The following is a 12249-nucleotide window of genomic DNA, read 5'->3' as shown; positions in this document are numbered from 1 at the left end:
GCTAAACTGTTAGCACTTTACCTCTTCATCCAACAAACGGCTCCAAAGTACTCAAGAAACGCGGGCAAAGTTCACTGCGGCTGCCACCATGTTAAAGTGTGTTTTTTATAATAAAAAAACGAGTCCAGCTTCTTTGCTCGGACCAAACCGAGTTGGCCTTTATTTTTAACATTGCTCATTGAGGGTCATTGTTACTCTAGGCTTCACCCGTAAACAGAACTCATGATCGCCCTCTAGCGGCGGCTCTAGTGTGTGCTATACAAACAACATAACATATTGTTATAGTTGGTTTACCCGTTTCTGTGTGAACTCCGCACACCCGACTGGGCGACAGGTGCGTAGGAGGTGAAGCACTTGTCTAAAAATTAAAGAAAAACTCCCGCACACTGTCTCACTCTTAATGCAATTTTATTCCATACAACGTTTCGGTCGCTCTGACCTTCTTCAGGTATAGTTGGTTTACCAAAATAGCCCAATATTCTTTAGGTTGCAGTATTCAGTGGTATGGCTTCTCTTGTTTCATATAAAAAACAAGTTTCTTCCAAGCACCAAACATTTGTGTTTGAGATGTAAACTACAGCACAAAAATGGATTACACACTCCCTTATTTAAACTGTTTTGTTGCAGTAACAGCTAAAAACACAAGGAACTATACGGACCATGATCCTTCGCTCCTTTGACAACATGATAAAATAAGTGTCATTAAGCACTTTTAAATCCTTATTCTTTGGATTAGGGCAGTAACAAGTCACACTTTTTAAAAGTACCATATCTAAAATTCTGTTAGCCTCTCCAAAATACATATTGTACTGTCAGATTTGGATATTATTATATTGCCATTTTCTACACTTACACAACCACAACAAAAACTGTATGCCTCTGCTCTGTAGCACTGACACATCATTGATTAGCCCTTAAATAGTCACACCTGGGCACACCCAGCAAGACCTGATAGGAAGCACAGTGCCACACAGTGGCTGACAGTGCAAACATACACAAGGGTTTGAAAATGCCTCTTACACTGTCTTTGACTTGGGATTTGACTTGGGATTTGACTCGGACTTCAGGCCAAAGACTTGAGACACAAACTTGGTTCCACTTGCGATTGAGTATACAAGAAATACATGTGTAGTTACATGTTTGCTAAAACATAGTGTAACTTCTGTCAGGTCAATATCTCACAGAGTAAAAAATACTATCAAATAAAATAAGATCCTTTTTCTGGTGTCTGATTTGACATTTGATGAAACTCATAATTAGGAGTTTTAAAACTCCTAATTATGAGTTTAAAACTCAAAATTTGGACTTCCTGTGTTTTGTTTTTTTCCATGGCGGAAACGGGCTTCCATAGCTATAAAATAGTTTAGTATTTTGGGCTATAGAAGACGTCATTGTACCATGCAATGGCTTCTGTGAACATATTCTCCTGTGATCACAGTTTGCCTTATAATTCTTGGACAATTTGTTGATTTTCTTGAAGGCTAACTTCTGTATACTTAGCTCCGTCTTTGGTGTAAAAATGCCTGACGTAGATTATACTTCCTCACAGTCAACACCACCTCATAAAACAAAAAAAACACAGTTTTTTGTCCTTGAAGCACTAACGTGTATTTGACTTCCCACCTTTCTTGTAACTGCCTTCTGTATGCATCAATTTTCCTCTTTCTGGACATTTTGGGATCATTATTTATAAATATTTCTCAATTCTAGTTGGGAAAATGTCATTAGTTTATGGTCAATGCACCCATTGAAGCAGCATAAACTTATTTTAAAATGACAGTCATACCTTCTCACAGGACACATAAAATGATGTGGCATTTGGTCAATGGGCCTTGAGTTTGACACATGTGGTGTAAAGCATAGACAAGCTTAATTTAAAATGACATTGGGTCTGTGGTAAAGGTATCCTGTTCTGAAAATACCCAGAGGTGCACATATATTGGCATGAAAAAAACTATGCTATACAACAGCAGCAGTGCAACGGATGCTTCTTCCTCAATTGCACTGTGAGAAAAATGTACTGATAAAATTATTATCCAAACCACCTTGTGTGTCATGTGGTTATGTACAGATATAGACACTTGTTATAGCTTTTTCCATCCAATAGGTGTTTATGAGACTGCAACAATCACATGCAACCACTCATTTACTATGGACAATTTAAATTTTAGATCTGTTACAGTAGATATAGTAGAAGTATTTTGAAGGATACAAATAGCGCCATCTGGTGGACATTTATGTCACTATAAATATATGAAAACAATAAACAATGTAAGGATTAGATTGACTGCTGGTTAACCATGGTTCTCTTGTAAAGTTACAATAATTATTAAAGACAGAAAATATCCCCACAACCTTTAATAGTAAAATGCTTTCATAAACCCAAGTAATTTCCTTATTAAGATCTTTTAAATGTACGACGCCAGTAAAACTAAAAGTTGCATTTCCCTCAATGTCCACCAGGCGTCAGCAGAGCGCCTGTCCCTGCTCCTGTGTGTGGTCTGGCCCAGCATCACTACTCTTGTAAAAACACTGAATTATCCATTGTGAGTCTTCGTCTTTGGTTTGAGTTAAAGGACAGGAAAGTGCGCCGTAATGTGCCGTAATGTGCTTTAATGTGTCCATCAGTGGTCTGTGTCTTTGGTTGTCCTTTCACCAGGGAGACAGCGCTTTGATCACTGTTGGAGCGGCTGTGCGCGCAGTAAACTCCACTGAAGAACAGAGACAGTAAATGTCACACGTACACTTCAAGTACGGCCTCGGAGTTTAGGGCCACTGCACAAATGAGGTAAGAGGTTCTGGAAAGTTTTGGGCCTGCACACAAGGTAAGAATTCTGTAGTAGCGGGCATTATATTTCAAATTAATCTTCAAAACAGCGTGAAACTTTGCTTGTGTCATATAGATCCATCCTGTGGTCATATACAAAATCCGAATATTGAGTATACAGTACTATAAATTAAAAAGGTAGTATTTAAAGTAGTAGCTAAAATTAATGCAATGGTTCATTAAAAAAAAGTGAATGTCATGTACTTTTTACAATTCTTTCATGTTTTGTGCGATATTTTAACATCAGCCATCATTTACAAGCACACTTCTGATGGGTTGTCCTAAAAATATATTCAGATAGTCATTTTTGTCACTATGGCCCACCCTTTCATTCAGTCATTGTGGTTATAGCTGTTATATCACATTTGTATTCTTATTGTTGTTGTTGTTGTACTTTATTCTCCTTGTTGTTCTATCACAAAAAGTCATGTTCAATATTTGTGGCTTTTCTATTTGGAAATTTCAGCTAAGAATAGTTCCGAGCTTTTAAAACTATACTCCCCCCTGACCAGCGGTGGAATGTAATAAGCAAATATCTACTTCACTATCCAGTACATTTTAAACAGGACTGAAAAGTAAAAGTTTTTTTCATTATTGTTTGAGACCTGCTGAAAAGCCTGAGCGGTTTGTTTTTAACACTTTGAATGTTGAACAAAATTCAGCACAAATATTTATCAAAATCACTACATTCAAAGCCTTATGAGACTTCAAAATCTGTGTGAAATACTATTACTTTTTACTCTTTAAGTACATTTTTAAACGGACAGTTCAAAACCTTTATTTAACTAGATACTTTTACCTTCAATTGAGTTTTGTTTTTGTTTTGTTTTTTGCTTTAATGTATTTTTACTTAACAAACGTACTTCTTCCACTACTGCCCCTAAATACACACATATGCGCACCTGGTTTAAAGAAGTAAAGAGATACCCTAATATGGCTTTATTTCCAAGATCCTTTCCAAATCTTAGAAAGTTTTTTTTTGTTTACGGACGTCTTTAAAGCCCATCATAATAACAGGGATATAACAGTATAACAATACCCCGTGGGCTCAGACAGAGTGAGTGACAGCAGACAGCAGCGGCGTGTTCAGACCTGAGTTTGGTCCACAGGTGAATGGGCCGAGGGCTGGGCAGGTAATTGGTGGTGTCCTCTGTCACAAGACGTTCTGTTTTGGTCTCCACTGCAGCTGGAAAATAAAAAGAGGTGGTTTTATTTAACACTTGGGGTCTACAACCTTTTCTCCTCTGGGCTGGACATAAGAAAATGGCGACTTTTATTAATAAGATTTGTCTTAGTTGCAGCATTATTCTGGGAATATGTAAACAACAATGGAAAGGAGCTAAAAAAAAAAAAAAAATAGCATCTTTGGCTCTAAAATTAACAAGTTCAGCATTTGTAGGATTTCTTTTTAGATATTTTAGATTAAAACAATAATAAATACATGAATACTTATTTCTGTCCTATCTGAGGTCATGTTTTGAAAGATACATATTAATTAAGGTATTACTCTGATTGGGCTCCACCTGTCATCGACTGCTTTTATGACAATATCATTGGCCATTTTAAAGTAACACCATGTAACTTTCTGAGCTGTCACATTACCTGCATGATTCCATGAAAATAGAAAGTTAAAACTACTGGAACATTCCCCATGGAGACAGATGAGTTGTATGACATACTGTGGAATACTATAGACAAAAGAATTTTCATAGAAACAAGCAGGAGGAGACCCTCCTCTAGGGTGAATACAGTTTTGTAACTATAGAGCTGAGTATTGAATATAAGTACAATAGTAAAGTATTAAAACCATTGTTCTCATGTTGTCAGTGGTGACTATGTTGTCCAAGTCTCTGCAGGTGTCTGTCTCTCAGGTGAAACTACATCCTCTAAAACCCCGCATTAGTCTCCATTACCACACAGACCCCAAAACCTAAGACCCTTGGAGGGGAGAGAGAGAGAGAGGGAGCCCGGGGGGTGGAGGAAGTGTGGCAGTAATATAAGCAAACAGAAGAGAGGAAATGGTCTGGTCCTAATGAGCAGTGGTGCATTCAGGAGCAACTCGGAGCTCCCAGAAAATGCTTTATGGACAGGCCTTGACACCCACAGGAAGTGTAAACATGGGTCAAGTGTTAAAGTCCAACCCGCCAATTCTCACCTCCATTAAACTGGTGTGAGGAGGGGGAGGGGGACCTAAGCACCTGGGACCCCCCTATGCTTTGTAAAACAGCTTCACAAGTCGCTGCGCTTGTCAAACACGTCTCTGTGCAGTTATCGAGTCGACTGTGACCTTCATATTTAGACCAATTAAACCTCAGGGCATTCACACGAAAAGTGATGCACAACAAGATATGGACGTGGAAATCAGTCAACAATAGGTCTGTCCATCAAACTGTGGATCTAGTTTTACTCAGCGGATTAAACAGCCTTTGGTCGGGTAGATAAATTGATTGATAAAAAATGTGTGAGACTTATGTGAATTCTTCTGAGTACATACATATATTAAATTATCTCAATTGGAGAGAGATATTTCAATTATATATATAAAAGAAGATAATAAATAAATAAAATAAAGTTTTTAAAAATAGTTACAATACAAATCCTCCAAAGCACAGAATTAGACCATGACAGTATATTAAAGTATGTAAATGATATGGTAAATGGTCACATTTTATACAGCGCTTTTCCACCTTCAAGGCTCTCAAAGGTCTTTACATAAAGGAACCACTCACTCATTCACACATATTCATACACCTGAGTGCGCAGACACTAGGGGAAAGGTGGATTAAGTGTCTTGCCATCAGTGACAGCTGAAATCGCCAACCTGTGGTTAGTGGATCTGACCACTCAACCCGTGACGTTTAACATCGAGAGCAGGATTCAAACCTCCAAACTCAGATCATGCTGTGTTTTTACTTGTCCTAACAAATTAAGACAATAGCTCCAGTGGTCCAAAAAGGTTTACAAATCACATCTGGAAAACTGGTTAGGTGAGTCAGAAACTGTCTAAAACTACAATACAAAGAATCACCATAGTGTTGGATAGGTCTGCTAATATAAGTGATGACAACTTGAGTGATATCATTTTGAACAGATTTTCCCTCTAACCCTGACCCTGAATATATTATTTTTATATTTTCTATCCTAACCACATTCTGGAGACAGCGGGCTGGTTTTAGGTGGGTCTTGTGTCTTGTGGTGGTTGTCGTGGTAACAGTGACAGTGGCTTTGAACTGAGGCCGTCTCACCTGAGCGACCACAGACAACACCAGGACAAGGCTGAGAGAGCAGAGGCTAAACAAGATAATGGACATTTTATCAACAGTTAAAAAGGTCTGCACTCATTTGGTTTAGTGGTCAGAGAATGTGTGTGCGGAAAGATTTAAGATAAAGTGTGCGATTCTAGAGCTTTAGTCATGACTGCATACGAATTATGTGTCTTCAGACTGAGAAATACATTACAAAACCTATTCATGGGGAGATATTTTTTCAGTTATATACAGAAAAGAAGATAATAAGAGAACAGAATTAGGCTCTGACAATATAATTTGCAACAGATGTGTCGTGTTACTTGTCCCCATAAATTCGCATTTGGATTTATTTTACTTTAATTGTTTTTTTCAGACCAAGCTTTAGTTTGTTTTCATACCTGACAGTCTCGACAGCTCAGTAGTGGTCTTCCTCAGCGTGGTCACGTGATGTTGCTTTGACATGTCAGTCAGCTGTTGATCTGAAAAAAGAATCTATTAAAATAAATTAACGGAAGTCGGTCACAATAGGTCCAACAAATACAACTGGAAAACGGGTTAAGTGGGTCAGAAAATGGTGGTAACTACGGTTTTACTTTTACATTACGCACATTTTACATTTTGAGGACTTTTTTTCCCATTCAAAAGAAATATTCAGTTTTAAACTGTTAATTGCTATGGCAACAGTGCTAATTTTTCATCACTCTGAAACCATGGATATACGTAGGTAACACAGCCATAAATTTGTAACACATATCATAGAATTGCCTTAAAAAAGTATTATAAAAGTATTATATTGAAGTAGCAGACCAAGCCCGTTGTGTGTAGTACAGTGACCTTCAACTGCCATAACGCTGAGTCGTTTTAACTGTTACAAAACATATTAAGTTTAGGATTTTAACCATTTTTAGGCCTATGTTTGAGTCTCTTTGCAGAAACATATGGAAATGCATGCAAAACTGGTCTTGTCCTAGCCTATTTTTCCATATAGTTATCATTGAATCCAACATATAAAACACAGAGAACTGGTGCATGTAACTTTACTATAAAACCACAAAACTGTGAATTAAATAAATGAAAGTTTCTAATGAGCCGTTCTCCATGTTAATAAGTGCTTACCTGGCTCATTATGGCCCTCATTCACTCAGATTCATTTCAGTGTGCGAGTGCCAGACAGTCCAATACACACAGGTCGTTCCCGGGACAAGGTTCAGGGCCAGAAACCTGCTCCTCAGAGGCTAATCCCTAATTAGTTTGGTAATAACATGGACTCTCATTATAATGAATAGACTGAAGGCTGCTGTATTTGAATGACGCAGGGAGTAGCTCGTGTAAGACTCAAAACTGGTGTCGATGCAAATGATGCTGTGTACTCCTGACAGAGTCCTCCTCCTCCCGCTCACACGTGGAAATACTAAACACACACAGCACAGTCAGGAATTAGGAGCCTCAGTTCACTGTAACATGGAGAAATCAGTGTTATCTGGACTTAAACTGGTGAAGTGAAACTGGAAAGAGATGTAGTAGTTTTGATTTAAGATAAGGTCGGGTCAAGTGTAAAACCCAAGTCATGAACTGGTTTTCTGCTCCTCTTCTGCTGAGATGGTCTTATAAAAAACTACTGATACTACTGGCTGTAAATTTAAGTCTAATTGAACTGAAATTGTGGGTTTTTAATTGTAAATAACTGCTAGTTTTGACACTTTTGCTATAAAACTATACTTCTACACTTCATACGTTAATAATACATTCATGCTGTAATAACTTTGAAAATACTAGATTACTGCTTAAAAGTTTCTGAAATGGTCAAAAAGTTGTGTATCAAACTGGAATAATAAAAGTAAAATGTAAAATCTGTCCACAAAAAGTTGAAGCAGTGAAACGTCTTCACTTTTACATCAGTACTGCTCAAAAGAAGCAGCCTAGATGAGCAGCGAAATATCTTTATTCCAACAAGTTTTTGTCCAGTTGACAGAATTTACATTTTGCTTTTACTATGGATCACACCTGGACGACTTAGGGATTACACAGACATATTCAACAGACAAAAAGAACCCTTGTATGACAGAATTTTTACATAATTTAATATACTGTAACACCACATTATCACATGTTTGGATATCATATTTTCTTATTGCCTACTTTGCAACCTTTAGACACACTTTTTCTCTAAACTTTTCATTTCATAACGGGTTGAATTTAAACCCATCACTGTACAAATGAAAACATACGCTGGCTGTCGCTATGTGTCAGAAAAACAACACTGCACAATATGTATTTATAAGGGACATATAAGTTCATAGACTGCCTGAATATCTCACTTGTTTGTTGAAGTTTGATACAGGAACCTTTAATACAAGATCTCATGATTGTCTACATCTAAAAACTGTCTGTGCTAGAATTGAAATGGGAAAAAAAAGTGTTGCTTCCCAAAAATGTAATATATTTTAAGGACATGCAAAACTGTGTACACTGGTGCCACAAAGTCAATTTAATAATCTGGTGATCAACATTTATACTCACACCTGCTTCTGTTTTTAATGTTTTAAACTGACCTATGTAATTATTAGTTTTTTGTTTGTGTTTTTCTCTATTTTAACAAAAGGAGAGTTTGGGTGCTTGTGTGAATAAACAGAAATAAGCGTATTATTTGATAGGTTTTACTTAAATTTGAATGATTCCAGTACTGCACGTGGCTCAGCGTTAATTGCCTATTTTTAAAGTTCTCTAAAGTTGTACACATGTTTCCTGTGTATCCTGTCCCTGCACATGGGCCCTCCCTGTCAGAGCAGTAGTGTAGTGGATGTGTATTGGAGCCAGACAGAATGTACCTGCCCATTCACTGAGGCCTATTCATAGTCAAGGTGAGGTCCACTGCCCCTCCAGCCCCATAGCCCGTATACAACCTTATATACAAGCCAATGGGGCATTAGTTCATAAAGTCATTACAGATGCACATGAGCGGTGCAGGGTACAGTGGTTGTTAAAAGTATCGAGCTGGTGAGAAGAGACTCCCCTTTTCAGTTTAGTCATAATAATGATGACGGTGTTTCTACGTGCTTTTGTTTGGTTCAATCACGTGTGAACTGAGCAGCAGTTTTATCATCTCACTTCTATGACAGCTCCAAAAATACTGCACTGACAGAAGGGTTTACAGCCTCCACTGTTTGTAAATGATCCACTTTGATCCCTCAACAAAACACTTAAAGCTGCGTCGAGTTATATGAGCCACTAATAATGTCATAATGTGCTTTCACTTCTGTCGTTAGAAGTGAGATGTTATGTGTATATGAATTTATGAATGAACCTCTTGAAGCAGCTTTTGAGGACATGAAAGTCTATTACAAATAAAGCGTTTAACAAAGTAGGTTCTGCACAGTATGTCTACGGTTTCTTTTAAGGCGTTTAAAAATGTATAAATGACTGGATTCATTAATAACAGCAGAAGTGGCTTGAGAAATGTCCAATAACATCATCAAGTTCTTCAATAATTATTATGTATTCTAAAAGTACACATAGGCCTGCCACTATAATTACTATATCGACTTGTAGTTCAATATATGAAAGCTGCAACAATAGTTTTTGGGGGGTCAGTATTTATCATGTGTGCATTTTCTTTGTACTGGTACAAAGTTTCTGGTTATTTTGTGTAATATGATAAGATTTGAGCTGTAGAAGGTTGAATTATGAACTTGTATGACTCATTAATGATACAAATTAACTACTTATGTATTTATTGCTCATGTATTTTTTCTGCTTTAGGGTTTGATTTCAATATTATTTTCTATAATGATTTCACCAGTATATCGTGCTTCTAAATGTGTTATCATGACAGACCGAGGTACACATCTAAAGAGCAGAGGTCGTAGTACTTGGACAGTAACTATTGACTACTAAAACTGTTGAGTGATATGCCTAATTCAAAATAAACACATGTAAATATGTAGTAGTAGTAGTGGTTGTTGTTATTACAGCCATATTGGACATTGTTCTGTTGCCATTTTTGCTCTGAAATTGCAAAGTGCCATATTAGTCAGTTTTAGTTAAGTCCTCTGCCGTTTGTCTCGTGAACACTTTGTAATATCTGCACTAAACTGGACACTTTATAACCAGTCACTTTAATAATCCATGTTTGCACTGTTGTTCTGATGCTGCTGTTATATATGTTACACCTCTAAGTATTTTATTTTATCTTTAAGTATATCTTTTTTAACTTTGTGCATGCCCTCATTTGTATTTGTATTTATTCAGTGTGTTTTTATGTTGCGCTTTATCACCGAAGTACGTTCTTAAGTCTGTGTTCACTGACAATGGCAATAAAAGTCTTCTAATTCTGATTCTTCTAATTCTGATTTGTCTTTCTCTGCAAGTAAAAAATATTGGAATTTGAACCTAGAAAAAAGGTTTATCCTTGTCTGTAATGTTGCCAGTGAGGAGTCTTCAGTTTGATGGTAAATGGAATTATTGAACATCTTCTGAATATAGAAAAGCTTTTCATAACAAATATCAAATGGTCGTATTAGTTTGATTCGTTGTCAAGTCAAACTTTGAAGCCTTATTATCAAACCATTACCTTTGAGCATTAACGGCCGCAGTGAACGATCGCTTCTGCATGAATGGCTGCCCATTTAGGAGGACGGCCCGTGGAGCTATTAGGGCAGTGGTGGGCCTCTCTCTGCCCCAGCACCATGACTATCAATGGGCCGCCACTCTCCGTCCGTGTATTCCTTGTCTGGCTTCAATACACAAGTGGTCCACACAGCATCGGCCTGGGACAGACAGCACAGGGACAGGGTCGATCCCAGTGGAAAAGATGTTTATGTAGTCAGGATGTGAGCTTTAACAGTGGAATGGGGTTAAAATAAAAGAACTGGTAGAGAATATGAGGTGGTATTGTTAGAGTGTCACTTATTTCCTTATTAAAAACACAAAATGCAGTTTATAATGTGTTGTGACTTTTAACAGATGTAGAATTTTGAACTATACAGGATTCAAAGTTAAACTACGTAATACTATAGACACAAATAAACAGTTTGGATGTAGTAATATACCTCAAGCAGTAATTTTATGGGCTCTTTACACCCTGCCATTAATGTGAAGCTTTGGCCGATATTTGTTAGCTCTAATGATGGATAATAATTGGATGGATTTGCTTGTCCCTATATTTGCATGAAGATACTTAAAAAGATGAATAATTTCTAACTACAAGGATAAAAAATGTGAGTGGAAAAAATAGTGTAATATTAAATAGATGAAAATAAATTGTTAAAATGTTAAAATAGACGCACATAGAAGCACATATTGATATAGAACAAAACAGAAGGACCAAATTATATACTAGACTTGAATTTGTTAAGTATTGCTCATCTTTTAAACTAATTTTTGGGATTTTATAAGGGCTTAATTGAATATATAGCACTTGGGCACCTGATTATGACCCTCAAACAGTGTCTGGTGTGGGTGGTCCTGGGAGCCTCATCAGAAGAACCAGGCTCTTTGTAGAGGGCAACTCAACATAGTCTGTGTTTGCCCTCTTCATTAGACATTCTCTCGCGAATAAATAGGTCCCAGGGCGGTCAAAGGAGCAGGCGACTCGCTCCGTGCTTTAAATGTGTTTTAACAGTTACTTAAAGGGCCACGGACGCATCTCAGCCGCGTCACAAACGATGGAAATGAGGCCGCAGAGTTTGCAGAGCTGGCCATAATCCCAGTTAAAAGAAAGTGGCGCTTTGTCCTGATGCTGTAAGAAGCAAATGACTTCCTTCAACTTCAAAACACAGGCCACAAACCAGCGGCCTTTTAACGGCTGCTGTTGAGATTTGGGTTTTACGCACGGATCCAGATGCCATTATACGCACTGTACTGGGTTTAAGGCAGTTCAAAATATATTTATTATAAGGGATCTTTACTGACTGGAACATGACATGTTTAAGTCAAGTGTCCACTCAAGTTAAATTGGATCAAAGCTGCACTGGAATGAAGATAGTTAATGATATTTAAGCATTTTTCCTCATTTGTGAAGCAGCTTATATTTTACAGGATATTTTAAGGATAAAAGTTGGATTAGGTTCATTTTAGACCTTTGAGAGTTTCCTTTGTATTTGGCCAAGTGCTTCAATTTGCATCAGTTAAAGTCAAAAGGTCCAGTCATCAAAACCAGACATGTCCCGTTTTGGT

The sequence above is a fragment of the Periophthalmus magnuspinnatus genome, chromosome 22, assembly GCF_009829125.3.
Source record: "Periophthalmus magnuspinnatus isolate fPerMag1 chromosome 22, fPerMag1.2.pri, whole genome shotgun sequence".
Lineage (NCBI taxonomy): Eukaryota > Metazoa > Chordata > Actinopteri > Gobiiformes > Gobiidae > Periophthalmus > Periophthalmus magnuspinnatus.
The sequence above is the reverse complement of the archived record's forward strand: the minus strand, read 5'-3'. Positions refer to the sequence as shown.